Below are 19,592 nucleotides of genomic sequence, written 5' to 3'. Positions count from 1 at the left end.
CATTGTGAGTAAAAAAAGGTCCAATTTCACCAACATACATAATTAAGTTGTTAATGCCTGTCAAAAGCATTAGCCTCAATGCCCCTTTCCTTTCTGTACAAATGGAACCAATCTGAGAGGAAGTGACAACGCACAAAGAGTAAATTGTCCTTGTGATTGTACGTCATATTGGAAAAAAAATCGGAATATAAGTAAAAATGGATTGGTTTGGTCAACAGAAACAATAGGAGCAGGAAGTAGAAACTCTCCTGACAGGAAGCACTAATTAGCTCATGGTATTTATTACTTTTCAGTTGGCTATTGTTTAGGCTGCACAGCTGAGAGATAAAACAAAATGATCTTCATCATTTTGTATTATCAGAGATTAGCTGAGGTTTCTCATCAGAAATCCACCCTGCTGCATCAAATCAAGCACAAGGCAGTTTCCTGTTCTAATCAGAAAGGAGAAACAAACAATAGTGTTGATGCATCATATATAAAGACCACCTCAGGCTGCTCTCGTTTGCTTGGCTGAACCTATTTTCACCTTTCAGCATCACACATTATCTCAAAAAAACAGATGCCAAAATCAGAACATGTAAGATTTTCAAACATACCAACATGCATGCTCTGTGAAGCACTTCCTGTTACAATCCCTCTCATTATTTCTCACTGCCTCAACAGTTTTGTTGCTGTTACATCCTGCTCTTGCTCTGAACTGAAGGACTTTGCTTTCCTTTCCACTGAAGCCACACTTTAACATTTTTCCTTTCCATGTTTTTTGCTGTTCTTCCCTTCGTTACTGACTTTGCACAACTGTTATTAATCGACAATGATTGGATTATGTTTTCTCCCATCCCATTTCTATAAAAACAGGTCTGTAATACCAGCTTTCAGTCATCACCTTAAATGCCTGGCCCTGTTGCAGCATATCTGAGACAAACAAAGGGAAATTATGGAAGATGTTAGGATTCTGAAAATTAAAAATAATGCTGGGAATTCTGAGCAAATCAGGCAGGAACAGTAGAGGGAATTAATGTTTCTGGTTGATATCTGAAATGTTCATTTTCTGGCAGAGCCATTCAGAATATTCACTCCATTTTATTCACAACCTTTCTCATCTTACAGTGAAATTAGAATTCTGATTATCCTCAGCTTTCATGTCACTAATTTCTATATTTGGGAAAATATCTTGCATGATTTTCACCACTAATAGCAGATACACCATTCCTCCCCCTCTCCCTTTTGCTTCAGTAACTGTCCATTTGTTTTTTTTTAACCATGCCTTTGTCAATATACTTAGTTCTTTGCAATGGGACAATAATTTCCATGTACCACTCTGATCCAATTTGCTGAACTCCTCTTCTAATGAAAGATCAATAGAGACTGCTTTGCTAAACTCTTCCATTCTGCCCATGTACCATCATAACAGCAACATACTACATCATTTCACCTAGTTCCCATTCAAACCTGAGCTCGACCTTTCTGCCTTTGGTCGCCTCAATTGTTCTACAAATCTCAAAGCAAAGGATGGAACAGTTTCCTTTTTGACACGATTGCCCTCTAAAACAGAACATCTGTCACTTCACACCACTATTTTGTTATATTTAACACATAGATTTTAAGTTGTTCCTTCCTGTATGGAGCTGGTTTACTGCAACTTATTTTTCAAATGTCATTCCATTCTCTGGTTGAAATGATGTCAAAGGTTAAATGGCCTACCTTACTTTAGGAAGACCAGATAGTTCTTTTAACAATTTCTCCATTTGCAGAAGGGTTTTCACCCCCATTGCACCACCTAGGAGCCAATCCCATGTGTACCATAGGAGGTATAGTTAGTAAGTTTGCACAAGACACCAAAATTGGAGGTATAGTGGACAGCGAAGGAGGTTACCTGAGCATAATGGGATCTTGATCAGATGTGCCAATGGGCTGAGGAGTGGCAGACGGAGTTTAATTTCGATAAATGCAAGGTGCTGCATTTTGGGAAAGCAAATCTTAGCAGGACTTATACACTTAATGGTAAGGTCCTAGAGAGTGTTGCTGAACAAAGAGACCTTGGAGTGCAGGTTTGTAGCTCCTTGAAAGTAGAGTCACAGGTAGATAGGATAGTGAAGGCGGTGTTTGGTATGCTTTCCTTTATTGGTCAGAGCATTGAGTGTAGGAGTTGGGAGGTCATGTTGCGACTGTACAGAACATTGGTTAGGCCACTGTTGGAATATTGTGTGCAATTCTGGTCTCCTTCCTATTGGAAGGATGCTGTGAAACTTGAAAGGGTTCAGAAAAGATTTACAAGAATGTTGCCAGGGTTAGAGGATTTGAGCTACAGGGAGAGGCTGAACAGGCTGGGGCTGTTTTCCCTGGAGGGTCGGAGGCTGAGGTTTACAAAATTATGAGAGACATAGATAAGATAAATAGGCAAAGTCTTTTCTCTGAGGTGGGAGTCCAGAACTAGAGGGCATAGGTTTAGGGGTAGAGGGGAAAGATATAAAAGAGACCTAAGGGGCAACGTTTTCACGCAGAGGGAGGTGTGTGTATGGAATGAGCTGCCAGAGGAAGTGGTGGAGGCTGGTACAACTGTAACATTTAAAAAACACTTGGATGGGTATATGAATAGGAAGGGTTTAGAGCGATATGGACCAAGAGTTAGCAAATGGGACTAGATTAGGTTGTGATATCTTGTTGGCATGGACAAGTTGCACTGAAGGATCTGTTTCCGTGCTGTACATCTCTATGACTCTATGACCAGATCTGCTTTTCTTCTATCATTTTTTTCCCATCTTTAGAAAGACCAGTTCACCTTCTCCTCTTTCCAATGCCAAATTCTTCAGTCTTTGTTGAATTCTGTAGCATTAGGGATAAAGTCCCATCGCTGAATTAACCCCAAGGCCTCAAAATCATTCTTGTATCTTTCAGTGATCATAACTGGATTTGGTACTCAAGATGTGCTTTTACTGGAACAACATAAAGCTCAAGAAAGATTCTCTCTGATTTCTTTGCCATACTTTGGTTTTCTACCCCAGCATTCTGTTTGATTTCTGAGTTGTTACTCTTTGGTGACTGGATATGTTGGACTTTAATTCAACCAATGCACTGAGATCTTGCTTATCTTCACCCTTAGCTAACATGACACTACTAATAGAATATTTATTGTGCCATCTTTGAGGAGAAAGTGAGGTCTGCAGATGCTGGAGATCAGAGATGGAAATGTGTTGCTGGAAAAGCGCAGCAGGTCAGGCAGCATCTAGGGAACAGGAGAATCGACGTTTCGGGCATTAGCCCTTCTTCAGGAATGAGGAAAGTTGGTCCAGCAGGCTAAGATAAAAGATATGGAGGAGGGACTTGGGGGAGGGGCGTCGGAAATGTGACTACATCGATGACTGTATCGGCGCCGCCTCGTGCTCCCACGAGGAGGTTGAACAGTTCATCCACTTCACCAACACCTTCCACCCCGACCTCAAATTCACCTGGACAGTCTCAGATTCCTCCCTCCCCTTCCTCGACCTTTCTATTTCTATCTCAGGCGACCGAATCAACACGGACATCTACTACAAACCGACCGACTCCCACAGCTACCTGGACTACACCTCCTCCCATCCTGCCCCCTGTAAAAACGCCATCCCATTCTCCCAATTCCTTCGACTCCGCCGCATCTGCTCCCAGGAGGACCAGTTCCAAAAACGCACATCCCAGAAAGCCTCCTTCTTCAAGGACCGCAATTTCCCCCCCGACGTGGTCGACGATGCCCTCCACCGCATCTCTTCCACTTCCCGATCCTCCGCCCTTGAACCCCGCCCCTCCAACCGCCACCAGGACAGAACCCCACTGGTCCTCACCTACCACCCCACTAACCTCCATGTACAGCGCATCATCCGCCGTCATTTCCGCCACCTCCAAACAGACCCCACCACCAAGGATATATTTCCCTCCCCTCCCCTATCAGCATTCCGTAAAGACCACTCCCTCCGTGACTCCCTCGTCAGATCCACACCCCCCACCAACCCAACCTCCACTCCCGGCACCTTCCCCTGCAACCGCAGGAGGTGCAAGACTTGCGCCCACACCTCCCCCCTCACCTCCCTTCAAGGCCCCAAAGGAAACTTACATATCCGCCACAGATTCACCTGTACCTCCACACATATCATCTATTGCATCCTTTGCACCCGATGTGGCCTCCTCTATATTGGGGAGACAGGCCGCCTACTTGCGGAGCGTTTCAGAGAACACCTCTGGGACACCCGGACCAACCAACCCAACCACCCTGTAGCTCAACATTTCAATTCCCCCTCCCACTCCACCAAGGATATGCAGGTCTTTGGACTCCTCCATCGTCAGACCACAGCGAAACGATGGTTGGAGGAAGAACGCCTCATCTTCCGGCTAGGAACCCTCCAACCACAAGGGATGAACTCGGATTTCACCAGTTTCCTCATTTCCCCTCCCCCCAGCCTGTCTCAGTCAAATCCATCAAATTCAGCACCGCCTTCCTAACCTGCAATCTTCTTCCCGACCTCTCCGCCCCCACCCCAGTCTGACCTATCACCCTCACCTTGACCTCTTTCCACCTATCACATTTCCGACGCCCCTCCCCCAAGTCCCTCCTCCCTATCTTTTATCTTAGCCTGCTGGACTAACTTTCCTCATTCCTGAAGAAGGGCTAATGCCCGAAACGTCGATTCTCCTGTTCCCTAGATGCTGCCTGACCTGCTGCGCTTTTCCAGCAACACATTTCCATATTTATTGTGCCAACCAACTTCATTTTGTTTTACGTATGAACATTTTGAAATATCAGACAGGAAAAGGCCAACAGAGAGGCAGTGGCTCTTTATTCTTTGAAATTTGCATCAAAAATAGACATGTTGGTTACAGTTGCCGTCATTGCTCAGACCTTTGAGTATAATATGGAATATCATATTGAGGTTATACAGGACATTGGTGAGGCCTCTTCTGGAGTATTATGTGCCGATATGGTCATTGTGTCTAGGAGGGATATTATTAAATTGGAGATGGTTCAGAAAAGATTTACCAAAAGGTTGTTGGGAATGGAAGGTTTGAGTTATAAGAATAAAGGCTGGGACCTTTTTTAACTGGAGCTTGGGAGGTTCAGAGGTGACCTTGTAGAGGTTTATAAAATCACGAGAGACATTGATAAGGCAAATAGTGAGGGTCTTTTCACTCGGGTGGGGGAGTTCAAAACTAGGGGGCATATTTTTAAGGTGAGAGGAGAAAGATTTAAAAAAGGACATGAAGGGCAACTTTTTTTATGCAGAGATGGTTTGTGTGTGAAAGGAACTTCCAGAGAAAGCGATGGATGTGGGTAAAGTTACAACATTTAAAAGACATTTGGATAAGTGTATGAATAGGAAAGGTTTGGAGGGATATGGGCCAAACACAGGCAAGTGGGACTACTTTAGTTTGGAAACATGATCAGTGTTGACTAGTTTAACCAAGGGGTCTGTTTATATGCTGCATTGCTCTATGACTTGATAACCAGTCAACCTAGTCGATCCTGTGGAATGGTGATACCTTATGTGCCATGATTATTATCCTCTTTACCAATGCTTCATCTGAGTCATGTGACATACCTAACAAGAATCTGGTGCATAGGAAACAATGTTACCTTTGATGTGTGTGCATGCATGGACGCATATCAATCTTAAAGGAACTGTGCTTTAACCTGGACATATTACAGGGAGACTACAGCCTGTACATCATGATTTGCTATCCAGTCAGAAACAGATTGAGCTTTCTCTTGAGTAAATGCAATCCGTCGGTGCTCCAAATTGTCACTATTTGTTGGGTAGACCCGCCAAACATCAAACATTATATCTGCCCTCATGTAATTAGTGGTCATGACTCCTGGCCCCCAATCATTCATCCAGTTGAATTAGAGGATTATATGGTATACGTTTTTCCCTTTCTACTCAATATAAATGCAGGAAGTGATCGAGCAATTATTTGGACTTAATGAGCGATAAGATGAGATGAGTGTCAATGGGAAATCAAACCTCAACATCCGATCTATTCAATCATCAGATTAGAAAATGCAGATCCTGATAAATCTGGGCAGAGCCTCATAAGGGAAGGGAGATGGATCTTGGAGTGAGCAGAGCCACAGCATGACCATTGGTGTTGTAGCTGGCTGTTACCGCTTCACAGAATGGGTGATTGGGGAGGGAGAGAGGGGGAAGAGGTGAGATATTTGTGCAAAGTCTTGTTCTCTGCTTTGCCTTTGTAGCTTTACCTAACAAAAACCTGTATCAGGTTTGACATTTTCATCAAATCCCTACAGTGTGAAAGTGGGTCATTCAGCCCATCGAGTCCATACCAACCCTCTGAAGAACATCGCACCCAGACCCACCCCATCTCTGTAGCCCTGCATTTCCCAGGGCCAATCTAACTAACCTGCACATCTTTGGACTGTGGGAGGAAACCCACACAGACACAGGGAGAATGTGCAAGCTCCACACAGTCACACAAGAGTGGAATTGAACCTGGGTCTTTGGCACTGTGAGGCAGCAATGCTAACCACTGACTCACCATGCTACCCATTTGAGTCCCCGCATCAACAGTCCCTCAGGGAGAGATCCAGAATTCCACTATTGCTTCTGTGAAAACATTCTTTCTGTTTTCACACTTGAACAGTCCCCTGTTAAGGTTATATACCTCATTTACCCACCAGAGGAAACAGTTTCCCTCCATTTACCTGAATGTTTTCAATGATCTAAAGCAAGTAGAATAGGTCATCCCTTCATGTTGACTTCTTGAAGAAATAGTTTATGAAACTGTCCTCATCATGTAATAATTTTAGCCCTGGTTTCCGTCCACTGAATCTGCCCTATGCATCTTCCAAGGTCAATATAGCCTTCCTGAAGTATGGTGCTCGGAACTGGACACAAGACTTCTAAATGGATACTGACCAGAACTCGGGGAAGGGTTGTATATGGTGATAATCATCAGGATCTAGAGTCAGGCAGAACCAAGCAGTCAGAGTAAGTTATCCCCCATACCTGAACACAACAGGATCTGTAAGAAGCTGCTCCACAATCAGAGTTCCTACTTTTCTCATGTTTCACCAATCATGTGTATTTTCTGCTGATAGGCTTACTAAGCAGCCAGCCGAATAACAAAACAAAGAGCTGCTGATGCTGGAGATCTGAAGCATAAACAAGAATTACTGGAGAAACTCAACAGGTGTGGAAGCACCTATAGGTAGAAAACAATGTTAGCATTTCAAGTATGGTGACTCTTCATCATGGATGCTGATGAGTTTCTCCAGCAATTTATGTTTTTGATTTAGAACCAGCCAAAGGTCAGTGGCTCCGACTCCAGTGTCTTAACCTCTGGATGGGGACTGCTGAGAGCTGTAGTACAGGAGAGGAGTGGAGGGGGAGCACAAAGGCTGTAAGTGTCAGGGAGGGATAGGAGGAAGAGAAAGGGAGAAGGTGGGGGGATGTCGGAACATGGAGCCTGAGAATGCTGGGGAAGGAAAAGGAAGAGGCTGCAAAGGGGTGGGAGGGAAAGGAGGAAGTTGCAAGGGGTATGAAAGAGGAGAAGGCTGCAAGGTGGTGTTGATAATTGAGGATATCAATACATTTGTTAAGTTCTGCTTGTGTGAGTCAAAGTAGCCCATATATGAACACAAGTAGAGAAGGTATTTTTACAAAGTGACTGCATCAGCCAAAAAGTTAGGTAGTGAGAAAAAAAAAAGGACCTAAAAACCCAAATGTAACCCTGAAGAAAATCTGAAGAGTCTTTAAGAATATTATTTTGACACAAAGTTTCACAGAAGCAGAGCTAGTTTATAATATAATTGACCAAGTTATTGAGTCATAGATTTATAGCATGAAAAGACACCAATTCGTCCATGCCGACTAGATATATCCTAACCTAATTGAGTCCCATTTGCAAGCACTTGGCCCATGTCCCCCTAAACCCTTCCTATTCATATACCATCCAGATGCCTTGTAAATTTTGTAATTGTACCAGCCTCCACCACCTCCTCTAACAGCTCATTCCACACACGGGCCACACTCTACATGAAAAAAGTACATCTCAGGTGCTTTTATCGTGTGCAATTCTGGTGTCTCTTCTATCAGAGAGATATTGTGAATCAGAAAAGGTTTACAATGATGTTGCCGGGCTGGAGGGTTTGAGCTATAGGGAGAGGCTGAATAGGCTGGGGCTGGTTCCCTGGAGTGTCAGAGGCTGAGGGGTGACCATATAGAGGTTTATAAAATCATGAGGGGTATGGATAGGGTAAATAGACAAGGTCTTTTCCCTGGTGTGGGGGAGTCCAAAATTAGATGCCATAGGTTTAGGGTGAAAGGGGAAACATATAAAAGGGGCCAAAGGAGCAACTTTTTAAAAAGTGCAGTACATCTCTATGACTCTAAAGGTTTCCCTCTCACTTGTGTGCAACCACCTAAAAAGCTGGTAAAGTATTTCATATTGAAACTTGAAGTTTTTACATTCTTGATACATAGAGACATAAAGTACAAAAGCGGACACCTTTTGCTGAACCTGTATAAAACAGCTTGATTCTACTATGATGTGGTTTCCAATTCTGGACACAGACCGGATATAAAGATTTTGCAGAGGGTTCAGAAGAAATGTATTAGATTATCTTTGGGCATGAGGGATTACAGAAAGATGAGATTTTTTCTCCTTCCAGTAAAGAAGCCTAAGGGGATTTGATGGAAAAGCATAAAATTATGAAGGTTTTAGCTCAAGTACATAGAAATGTCTTCCAATGGATGAAGGATTGATCATTAGAAGGCCCATATTTAACTTAATTTATGTTGATTGATTAAAAAAAACAAAGGCAACATGAGGGAAATCTTGATAAAAAGATGTAATTAAGATTTGGAATGCACTGCCTGTTTGATGTTGTGGTGGATACAGATTCAAATTAGCATTCCAAAGGAAATTAGATTAAAAAAAAGACAAACAATCAGGAAAGGATGAGCAGTGAATGTGGTGAGGATGAAAGTGATCAGACTCGCTGGAATTCTCTTCTGAAGTGACAGATTCGATGAGTTGAATGGCGTCCATTTATGTTGCACTGTAGGGTACAAAGTGCATTGCAAAACGGCTCTTCAGAAGCTGCCATTGATTGGAAGTGGGTACAAAAGGAGAGATGAGAGATCTGAAGGTGAGTGAAGTACAAGGCCCATGATATCATTCGCTATCCCTGGGTCTGCTATCACAGTGCTAAATGCCATTGATTCAGTGGTATGTTTACCAATGTAGCTTTTGATTGACAGTTCTGCCTGAGTTTGGGAATAAATATGCCAAGTTTTGGCGAGCTCCTTTTGTGCTGATCACTCAGATGTGCCTGAATCCCTGTAGTGAGACCAGAAAACTTGAGGGGCTGAATAAATATTTCTAAAACAACAAAGATGCTGGCAAAGGACTGAAGGAGTCACTTTAGCATCTAATAGCCACCCAAAGGAATGCACAGACCAGCGTGCAACTCTCTCCGTAGTGAGGAGAGGTTGGTCAATGGTAGGTCATTCCCCTTAGGAGCTGGCAATCGTTAGAAGTACAGCTTGTTGAATGGGCATTCTGTGCCAGTTTCAAGTCATGCCCCATTTTCAATTCCCATCGCGACTACTAAAAAGGTAGGCTCAGGGAGTAGTGTACTTGTTTGAGAAAGGCTTAGGAGTTGATGGAAGTGAGACTGTGGAGAAGGTTTGCGGGAGGGGTCTCCACCTCTGGCCTTTCAATGTAACCTTAATCCTTACCTGTTCAGACCTCTTCATTTTGCCTTCTGGTTTTACTGTGATCTAATTGGCATATTTTTAAGGTGATGGAAGAAAGATTTAAAAAAAGACATGGGGGCAATTTTTAACATAGAGAGTGGTTCATGTGTGGAATGAACTTCCAGAAGAAGTGATGGTTGGGTGACAGTTACAACATTTAAAAGACATTTATATAAGCACATGTTTGAGAAATGTTTGGAGGAGTATTGGCCTAGCGCTGGCAGGTGGGACTAGTTTTGTTTGGGAACTTGGTTGGCACGGACTGGTTGGACCTGTTTCCGTGTTGTATGGCTCTATGGCATTGGAGGTAGTCTCGAGAATGTTCACTAGACTGATCCCTAGTACAGAGAGTTGGGAGTATGGTGCTGGAAAAGCGCAGTAGGTAAGGCAGCATCCAAGGGGCAGGAAAATCGATGTTTCGGGCAAAAGTCCTTCATCAGGAACTCATCAGAGTTTCAAAGAATTAGAGAAGACCTTATTATAACATAAAAGAATGTTAGGGGGCTTGATATGATCAATGGTGGGAGATTGTTTCTCCTTGTGGAAGATGCTCAGACCAGGGACACCCATTTAACACAGAGATGAGGAGGAATATCTTCTCTCAGAGGTAATGAATCTGTTGACTTCTTTACTGCAAAGAGCTGTAAATCGGCTGAGATCAATTTTTAATCAGTGAAGAAATCAAGGATTATGGGGTAAAGACAGGAAAGTGATATTTAGGAATATCAGATCTGCCATGATTGCATTGAATGGTGGAGCAGAGTCAATGGGCTGAAATACCTACTTTTGCTCCTACATCTTCCTGATTCAGGCCGGATTCTGGACCAACCAGTAACAGGCCTGAGTTCAAATGGTGCCCAAATAGGATAGTAAATTAGCCATATCAATTTTACCTCCGGTACGGTGGCACAGTGGTTAGCTCTGCTGCCTCACAGGGCCGGGTTCAATTCCCGCCTCAGCAACTGTCTGTGTGGGTGTGCTCCGGTTTCCTTCCATAGTCCAAAAATGTGCAGGTTAGGTGAATTGGCCGTGCTAAATTGCCCGTAGTGTTAGGTGAAGGGGTAAATGTAGGGGAATAAGTCTGGGTGGGTTGGTCTTTGCAGGGTCAGTCAGGACTTGTTGGGCCGAAGGGCCTGTTTCCACAATGTAAGTAATCTAATCTGATCAAACAACATTTGTTTTCATGGGCTTCGTCAACCTGGAAATATGCAATGCAAGTTCAGTCATTTATTGTTATCTAAACTTCTCATTATAGTTAACTTGAAAAATGTTTGATTTTGTCATTTAGGCTGAATACAATCCATTGGCTGTTTTTCAATTATGCTGCGGACATTTCAAGAAGGTAACCCAGACTCTAACTTCTCTTGTTATTTTAAGCAGGTGTAAAGTGGATATTCCAGGAGTGATGCCTTTAAACAAAACAAAATTTATTTATACACATGAGAAAAAGAGAATCAAATTTAGAATAACATAAGTATTTGAAAACCCAGTCGACTCTGTTGCAACTTAATGATGCAGTTCCAAACACTTGCAACATCCCCATAAACTGCCCCTTGGCAAAAAAAGGTAAAATCTAACACAGGTTCTGACAGAAGAGATGGCAGAGGGACAGAGGATCAGCATGGAGCTGTTTCTTTGACTAGCAGTCTCGAACACAAAACCAAGCCCTGAACTGGGAGAACTGGCCATTCCCTTTTCATTGTATAAATATTTTAAAAGAAAGACTTTAAAGCATTCTCAAATAGATTAACCCAGACATATTGGAACCTCTGACTTTATGACCCCTCTGAAAAAAAAACCAAGGACAACATAATCTTGTTAAAGGAGCAGCATGGTCATAGTTATTTGAAATAATCCTCAGGGTTGTTACAGCAGTGTCATGCTTTCTCATATATTTTGTGCATTCAGCTGAATGGCAGTTCATAACAAGTGTAGGCTTTTTGATTTATTGAAGTATATGAGAAAAAAAATGTGTAGAAGCATGAATTATACAACTTTTGTCATCCATCATTTCTTTCATTTTGTCAGCCGTGGCTCCATTGTTAACTTTCTCCTATTTGACTCCAAAGGTTAAAACCACTTCTAAAACGTCTGCACAAAATTCAGGATTACACTCCTGTAAAGAGCTACTTCAATGTCAGATATGTCATCTTTTAGATAGAATGTGAAACCAAAACCCCTTCTGCATTCTCAGAAGGGCATATAAGATTGAAGAAAAGCAGGCAGCTCTTCATGATATCCTGAGTAATATTTAACCTTTTACCAACATTATTAATACAAATGTCATGATCACACATTGATGTTTATAGAATGTTGCTGTTTGCAAGTTAATGTAATGATTACGACACCATAGTGATACATGTGCAATATCTGTTAATGCACAGCTTACAGGGGAAATTGGAAGTGGTGCATTGACACACCTGTACTCTTGTCTTCTGAGGTGGTCCTTGTTGAAGGTGATGTTTGAAGAAGACTTAGTGAGTTGCTACGGTGCATTTTGCAGAATCCCGCATATTGTATATGCCACAACTGAGTGGATGTTTAAAGTGGTCGATGAGCTGCCAATAGGGCCTTTGTTAAATGGTTTGTGAAAGTTGGTGATACCAGTCCTCAACAAGGCATTGGTGCTGCAAAAGCATTGGATAAAAACAATGACTGCAGATGCTGGAAACCAGATTCTGGATTAGAGTGGTGCTGGAAAAGCACAGCAGTTCAGGCAGCATCAGGAGTAGTAAAATCGACATTTCAGGCACTCTGCCTGCATTCCTGATGAAGGGCTTTTGCCCAAAACGTCGATTTTACTGCTCGGATGCTGCCTGAACTGCTGTGCTTTTCCAGCACCACTATAATTCAGAAGCTGCAAAGCATTGGTCAGTCGGGATCATTCCACCATAAGTAAGGTAGGCTATATCATATAGATCAACTTAAAGATTAGTTCAGAAAATGTGGATGTAAAGCACAAAGCTCTGTAGACATCTGGGTTTAATCTGGCACCCTTTTGGACAATAGGCAGCATACAAAGATGTTTTTGAGTATTCCTCCAACATTAATTGGCTGTTCCATGATCATTATCAATACTTGCAAATCTCATCCCTTGTCTCTGGTATTTAGTATTCAAGGATAAATAACATCCATCCCTAGGGATTTATTTGTTTTCAGGCTTTTTAATCTGTATAAGTTCCATCTTATTGATCTTGAAGCTATTAATTTTACTGGTATTATTATGATTTATAGAGAACATGCCATTGCCCTTCCCCTGTGAATAAGTGGAGGAAGTATTATTTACTGTATTAACAGTTTATGTCTCATACTTAGTAAAGTTGTTTTGAGTTTTTCTTTTACCAGACGGCACTCTCCCTGTTTTGGTATAAAATGCATCTAATCTTGCTGTTTTTTGTATCTCCTGTTATGCTGTTTCTCCAATACTCTTTACCTGTTTGAACTACCATTTATCATGTTTTTGCTGCTCTTATATTCATTTTGTTGACATTCTTTACCCTTCTCGAATTTCTTTACCCCTCCTTATTTCATTTCCGATTAAATTTATTAAAACATTCAGAGTTATTTTTATTTAACTTTTTGACCTCAAAAATCTACTTACCTGCATAAACATTATGCCTTTAAGGTAGCCATGATGTGGAGGTACTGGTGCTAGACTGGGTGGCCAAAGTCAGGCGTCACCCAACACCAGGTCCAACGTCCAACAGGTTTATTTAAAATCAACAGCTTTTGAAGCACTGCTCCTTCGTCAGGTGAAGTATAACCTGGTGTTGTGCAACTTCTGCCTTTAAAGGTGTTCTAGTTGTTCTTGACTGAAATAATGTGCAATAACTATATTTGATTTTCTTAAACTTCTCTCACATTTCCTTTGAATGACCCCTCCATAAAAATGCAGAGCCGATCCCCATCCTCAGCATTTCTACATCTCCGGCTGAGTAAAAACCTGATCATTCTGCAGTCATGATCTTATCCCAAGGGTAACACAACCTCCACTTTGTCAATATCTCACCTACATAAAATGACCTAATCCCATCTTTGTACATCAATCAGCACTTTGTTACCTCTTACCAGCTTTAGAAAGATGCCAATTCCCAGGTTTTAAACTCTTAATCCATTAACTGCAATAACAGTCTCTGTCCTGAACTCATAACCTTTATCTGCTGTATGTACTTGTTTTGTTCAATAATATTAAGGGCCTCCTTTATCTTCCAACCCTATTCCTCGCACCCCCACCCTCCCCAGTTCTGATGAAATATTAGCTTTCTCTCCCCTCAGATTCCATACATTTCAAATTTACTGCTTTGGACATTTATGTTTTCTTTGTTTTGAGGAGAAAAAAACAACAGTGGATGTCTCTAAGGGATGAACACGTTTGTTCTGTATTTTGTTTGCCTGAAATCCCCTCCTGACCTGGATACTCTCAATGATAAACAAGTGCAGTTGAAGCCTGATTAACAATGAGCTGCTCTTTCAGTCAATGTGTGACTGCATATGGAACTCTAAAGACCCAAACAAAAGTAAATGCTCCACAAATCACGTATGCAATCCACAGTAAACATTAAAACACACTTGCGGGTGGCTGGTCTCATTCATTTTCATTAAAGTAGACTGTTTATTGCATCATCTATCTGTGGTGACCTACATTTGAGGCTTATCTTGACACCAATGAAAAGTATAAATAAGTATGACCCATTTGAAATGTTTCCTTCCAAGCATACCCTTTTGCAAATCTACCCTTCAGTAAAACAAATAATGCACTGCTTTACAAAAGGCCGTTAGCACTACCTGTCAGTGCCTCAAGAGCAACTTCCTAACCACAAAGATGTAGGTTTGAATCCTCAATTCCAATGTCACTCAACAGCATTTGGACTGCACCTTGCTGTATTAGAGCTGTGGTAAGTTAATTCATGCTGATGGGAAAGGCCAGCCCCATCACGCCATCTTCATCATTTCATAATGTGGTGCTGATATTCTCAATGTTCCCAGTGAGGTAGTATAAATCTGGAGCTGTCTATTCCAAGAGGCTATAGATATCGGGGCCAATCAGTGCTTCCAAGTCTGAAATCACAAAAATGTTTGTTGTTCATAATATTGAGGAATATGGACATTAGGCAGTCAAATGGAGTTGGGGTGTGGGTCAGTCATGACCTCATTAATTTGCAGAACAGTCTTTAGAGGCTAAATAGTAGTTTGTACATTTCTAAGATCCAAAAGTTCCTTCTGACTGACTGTGGAAGGCCAAACATGGGAGAATTGGAAACGAGCAAAGAGCAAGAGATAACTGTGTTTAGTAATTTCTGGAGATTTATTTCACTTATGAGTCACTGGTGGAAGGACAATCACTAAAAATATTTTAGAGTGAGCCCTTTGTGCAACATGAAATGTTCTCAGTTATGACCATGACAATTTGCAATTGGCAAGTAACTAATCTCACTGTTGGTAGTCAGGCTTTGTGTAAAATTAAGGTGAGTTATGAACTCCCCAGTAACCACTTAACAATAATATTTGCAGAGTGTGTTATTACATGCTCATGAATCCCTCTAGGCTTATGGGTTATGGGGCTCTTCAATGATTGCCAACCATATAGATCTGAACATTGTTCTTATATCTGTGTAACACTTCAGAAATTATTCCCCTCACTATATTAAACTTCTGTTTCCCCTCTGCACCAGTCCCATCTTTTCAATTAATCATATCCATTCTCATTAAATGCTTTATTCACAAAAGCTAACTCCTTCAATTGCCATTTATTAGAGGTGAAATGAGCCAAATGCTGATGGCTTTTATTATGTTGTCCTGCAATTAAGGCATAAATTAATGTAAATTAATTTATTTAATTGCTATTAAATTTGAATTCAGATACATAATACACGAAATGGAGCAATTCAAAATAAATTAATGTCACTTCTCCAGAAAATGTGGAAGTCACAAAATAATTTATTTTATTTTCTTCTATCCAGTGTGTAGGTTTGGACTATGGTCAGCCTGGGCTTTAAACTGTCAAGGTCAGAATACTGTATAGCTAACGTCTTTTTTTTGGGAGGTGACGCTTGTTGTAGTGTCGCTTAAGATTATTAATCTAGAAACACAGCTAATGTTCTGGTGCCCTTTGTTCAATAAAATTCAATGAAAATATCCAGAATTAAGAATTTACTGATGACCATGAAACTATGTTTGATTTTTGGAAAATCCCATCTGGTTCACTAATGTTCTTCAGGGAAGGACATTTCCCATCCTCATCTAGTCTGGCCCAATTGAATTTTGTCTTTTATTCAGGCGATGAGTTTAAAAGCGGGGAGGTCATGTTGCAGCCATATAGGGAGCTGGTGAGGCCACTCCTAGAGTACTTTGTGCAGTTTGCGTCTCCTTACTTGAGAAAGGATGTACTGGCACTAGACGGGGTACAGAGGAGGTTCACTAGGTTGATTCCAGAGTTGAGGGGATTGGCTTATGAGGAGAGACTGAGCAGACTGGGATTATATTCATTGGAATTTTGAAGGATGGGGGGGGGGTGTGGATCTTATCGAAACATATAAAATTATGATAAGATAGAAGTGGAGAGGGTGTTTTCACTGTCAGGTAAAACTAGGACAAGAGGGCATAGCCTCAAAGTTAGGGAGAACAGATTTAGGACTGAATTAAGAATGAACTTCTTCACCCTGTGGATTGTGAATCTGTAGAATTCTCTGCCTCAGTAAATGCGTTTAAAGCTAAGACAGAAAATCTTTTGAACAGAAAACGAATGAAGAGTTATGGTCAAAGAGTGCGTAAATGGAGCTGATGCCATGAATAGATAAGCCATGAGCTTATTGAATGGCGGAGCAGGCTTGAGAGGCCAGATGGCCTACTCCTTCTCCTAGTTGTTATTTTCTTATGCGATTCCAGAGCCACAGCAATGTAGTTGACTGTCAAATGCCTTCTGAAATGGCCAAGCAAACCATTCAGTTGTATCAATCACTGTGGAGTCTCAACAAAGAAATGAAATTGTTTGGATCACCTGGCACTGACCTAGGCACCAGAAACGACAATGGCAAAAACAGCCCTTTTGACCCTGTAAATTCATCCTCACTAACATCTGGGGGTTAGAGCCAAAATTAGAAGAGATAGCTCACAAATTAGTCAAACTCCAGCCTCACATACTCAGAATCACGGAATCATATATTACAATGCCCCAAACACCAACATCACCATCCCTGGATATGTCCTGCCCCAGCAGCAGAACAGACCCAGCAGAGGTGGTGGCAAAGTGGAACATGAGAACAAAGAAGAGTGTAGCACAGGAATGGGTCCTTCGGCCCACCAAGCCTGTGCCAACACATGACACCTTTCCAAATCAGAAACCTTTTGCATCTACGCTGTCTATATCTGCCTATTCCCTGCCTATTCCTGCAACTAGCAAGATGTCTCTTAAACATTACTGTTGTATCTGCCTCCATCTCTCCTCTGGCAGCCCATTCCAGGAACTTACCAAACTCTGAAAAAAAACTTGTTTCTCACACCTCCTTTAAACTTTCCCCCTTTTACCTTAAACCTATGTCTCAGTAATTGATACAGTAATTGGGGAAAAATGTCTCCAACTATCCCTTCTATTCATGCCTCTCATAATATTGAAACTCTCTATCAGGTCACCCTTCAGCTTCCAAAGTTCAAGTGAAAACAAATCAAAGTTTGTGCAATCTCCCCTCATAGCCAATACCTTACAAACTAGGTTACATTGTGGTGAAGCTTTTCTGTACCCTCGCCAAAGCCTCTACATCCTTCTGGTAATGGTGACTAGAGCTGTAAATAATATTCCAGATGTGGCCTAACTAAAGTTCCATACAGCTGCAATGTGACTTGCCAATTTTTATACTGTCTTGACCGATGAAGGCAAGCTTACCATATGCCTTCTTGACCACATTAACCACTTGTAAAGTGATGGAAATCTATCTGAATTGACTGAGTTTGTGGAATAGAAGTTAGTTGTGATGGTATTGCTGGGAAGGGTAGGCTACTTCAAAACACTATATGGGAAGAGAGCTTGTTTCATGTCAACCTCCTGCTTTCCTCTCCACGATTCCTTAACTGTTGGAGCATGCTTCACTTGGCCTGCTTCTTTATTCCATCTTTCTAGTTGGCCACCAAACAACCTCAGCAACCATATATTCTCTGCATATTAACCTTACCTACAATTTCTCTCATTGTACCTCACATTGTCTTGTAGATGGGATCAGCACATCGTTTAGCTAGAATATGATCCAGAATGATGAATAGTGCAGTATCAGTACCCAGGCTGTCAGTGGAAGCTCACAGAGATCTGCCTCCTTGCCTTGCCTTGCAGACTAGTTCCCCTCTTATATATAAAACCATTGATCTGCCTGTGGATCTTTGTGGACTATGTTTACCTGCATTACCCTACACTATTTATCATTGGCAAGAAAGTCAGCATCTGAATGACACAGAGAGGAGAACAGGGCATATTATGGAATTTTTTAGTAGATTGCTTACAGTGTGGAAACAGGCCCTTTGGCCCAACAAGTCCACACCGACCCGCCAAAGCGCAACCCACCCAGACCCATCACCCTACATTTACCCCTTCACCTAACACTACGGGCAATTTAGCATGGCCAATTCACCTAACCTGCACATTTTTGGATTGTGGGAGGAAACCGGAGCACCCGGAGGAAACCCACACAGACATGGGGAGAACGTGCAAACTCCACACAGAGAGTCGCCTGAGGTGGGAATTGAACCCAGGTCTCTGGCACTGTGAGGCAGCAGTGCTATCCACTGTGCCACCCTGCTGCCAATTTGAGGTAGAGGATCTAGCCTGAGGAACAGAAGGTGCAATATTGTCTTATAGTATTTCCATTTCGACAATTTATCCATCCCCATTTTTCATTGAATTATTTTATAGGTCGTTCTATGTTTCCTGCCTATTGATCCCACACCTTTCCTCTTCTGTACCTTCTTAAATGTGGTTTATCTAGAATTTCATCCAGATCTATGTAAGGATTTACACCTGACACATTAGTTTGGCTGATTTCTTCATGGATACAGACTGACCCATCATCTTCATTACTTTCAATCTTTGATGTTTCCTTTAAAAAGCCTGATCTAACTTGCACCTTTTATTGCAATGATTCAATTACCTTATCACAGAATAATTGAATCATACAACATGAATGTGATTTGGGCTATCATGCCAATGCCAGACCACTGAACAATAGTTCCAATTCATTCCACTCCCCTATGGTTCGCCAGTAGCTCTCCAAATTTTGAGTTGTATCTATACAATTTGATGTAGTCATGATGTGTGACCTGAGGACATTAGGTAGAGTGCTGCAGTGAATCTTTGTTCCTGTGCTAGTCTAAGGAACCATATACCAGTCAGTAATAGGGAATGGACGAGGAGAAAGAGGCTCTTATCTCCAATAACAAGATACAGTTTATTATATCACAGTAACTAGAATGGGTTGAATTAACTCTTAAGAATATTAACCACTCTTAACAAGAGGTAGATAAGGCATGATATAAACCAAAAGAACTGTGAATGCTGTAAATTAGAAACAAAAACAAATTGCTGGAAAAGCTCAGCAGGCCATAGAACCATACAGTCATAGAGATGTACAGCAACGAGACAGACTCTTTGGTACCACTCGTCCATGCTGACCAGATATCCTAAATTAACCTAGTCCCATTTGCCAGCATTTGACCCATATCCCTTTAAACCCTTCCTATTCGTATACCCATCCAGATGCCTTTTAAATGTTGTAATTGTACCAGCCTCCATCACTTCCTCAGGCAGCTCATTCCATACATGAGCCATACTCTGTGTGAAAAGTTGCGCCTTGGCTCCCTTTTAAATCT

The sequence above is a fragment of the Chiloscyllium plagiosum genome, unplaced genomic scaffold (genome assembly GCF_037043375.1).
Source record: "Chiloscyllium plagiosum isolate Xiang-an unplaced genomic scaffold, Cpla_swu_hap1 HiC_scaffold_29, whole genome shotgun sequence".
NCBI lineage: Eukaryota > Metazoa > Chordata > Chondrichthyes > Orectolobiformes > Hemiscylliidae > Chiloscyllium > Chiloscyllium plagiosum.
Note: the sequence above shows the minus strand (reverse complement) of the source record.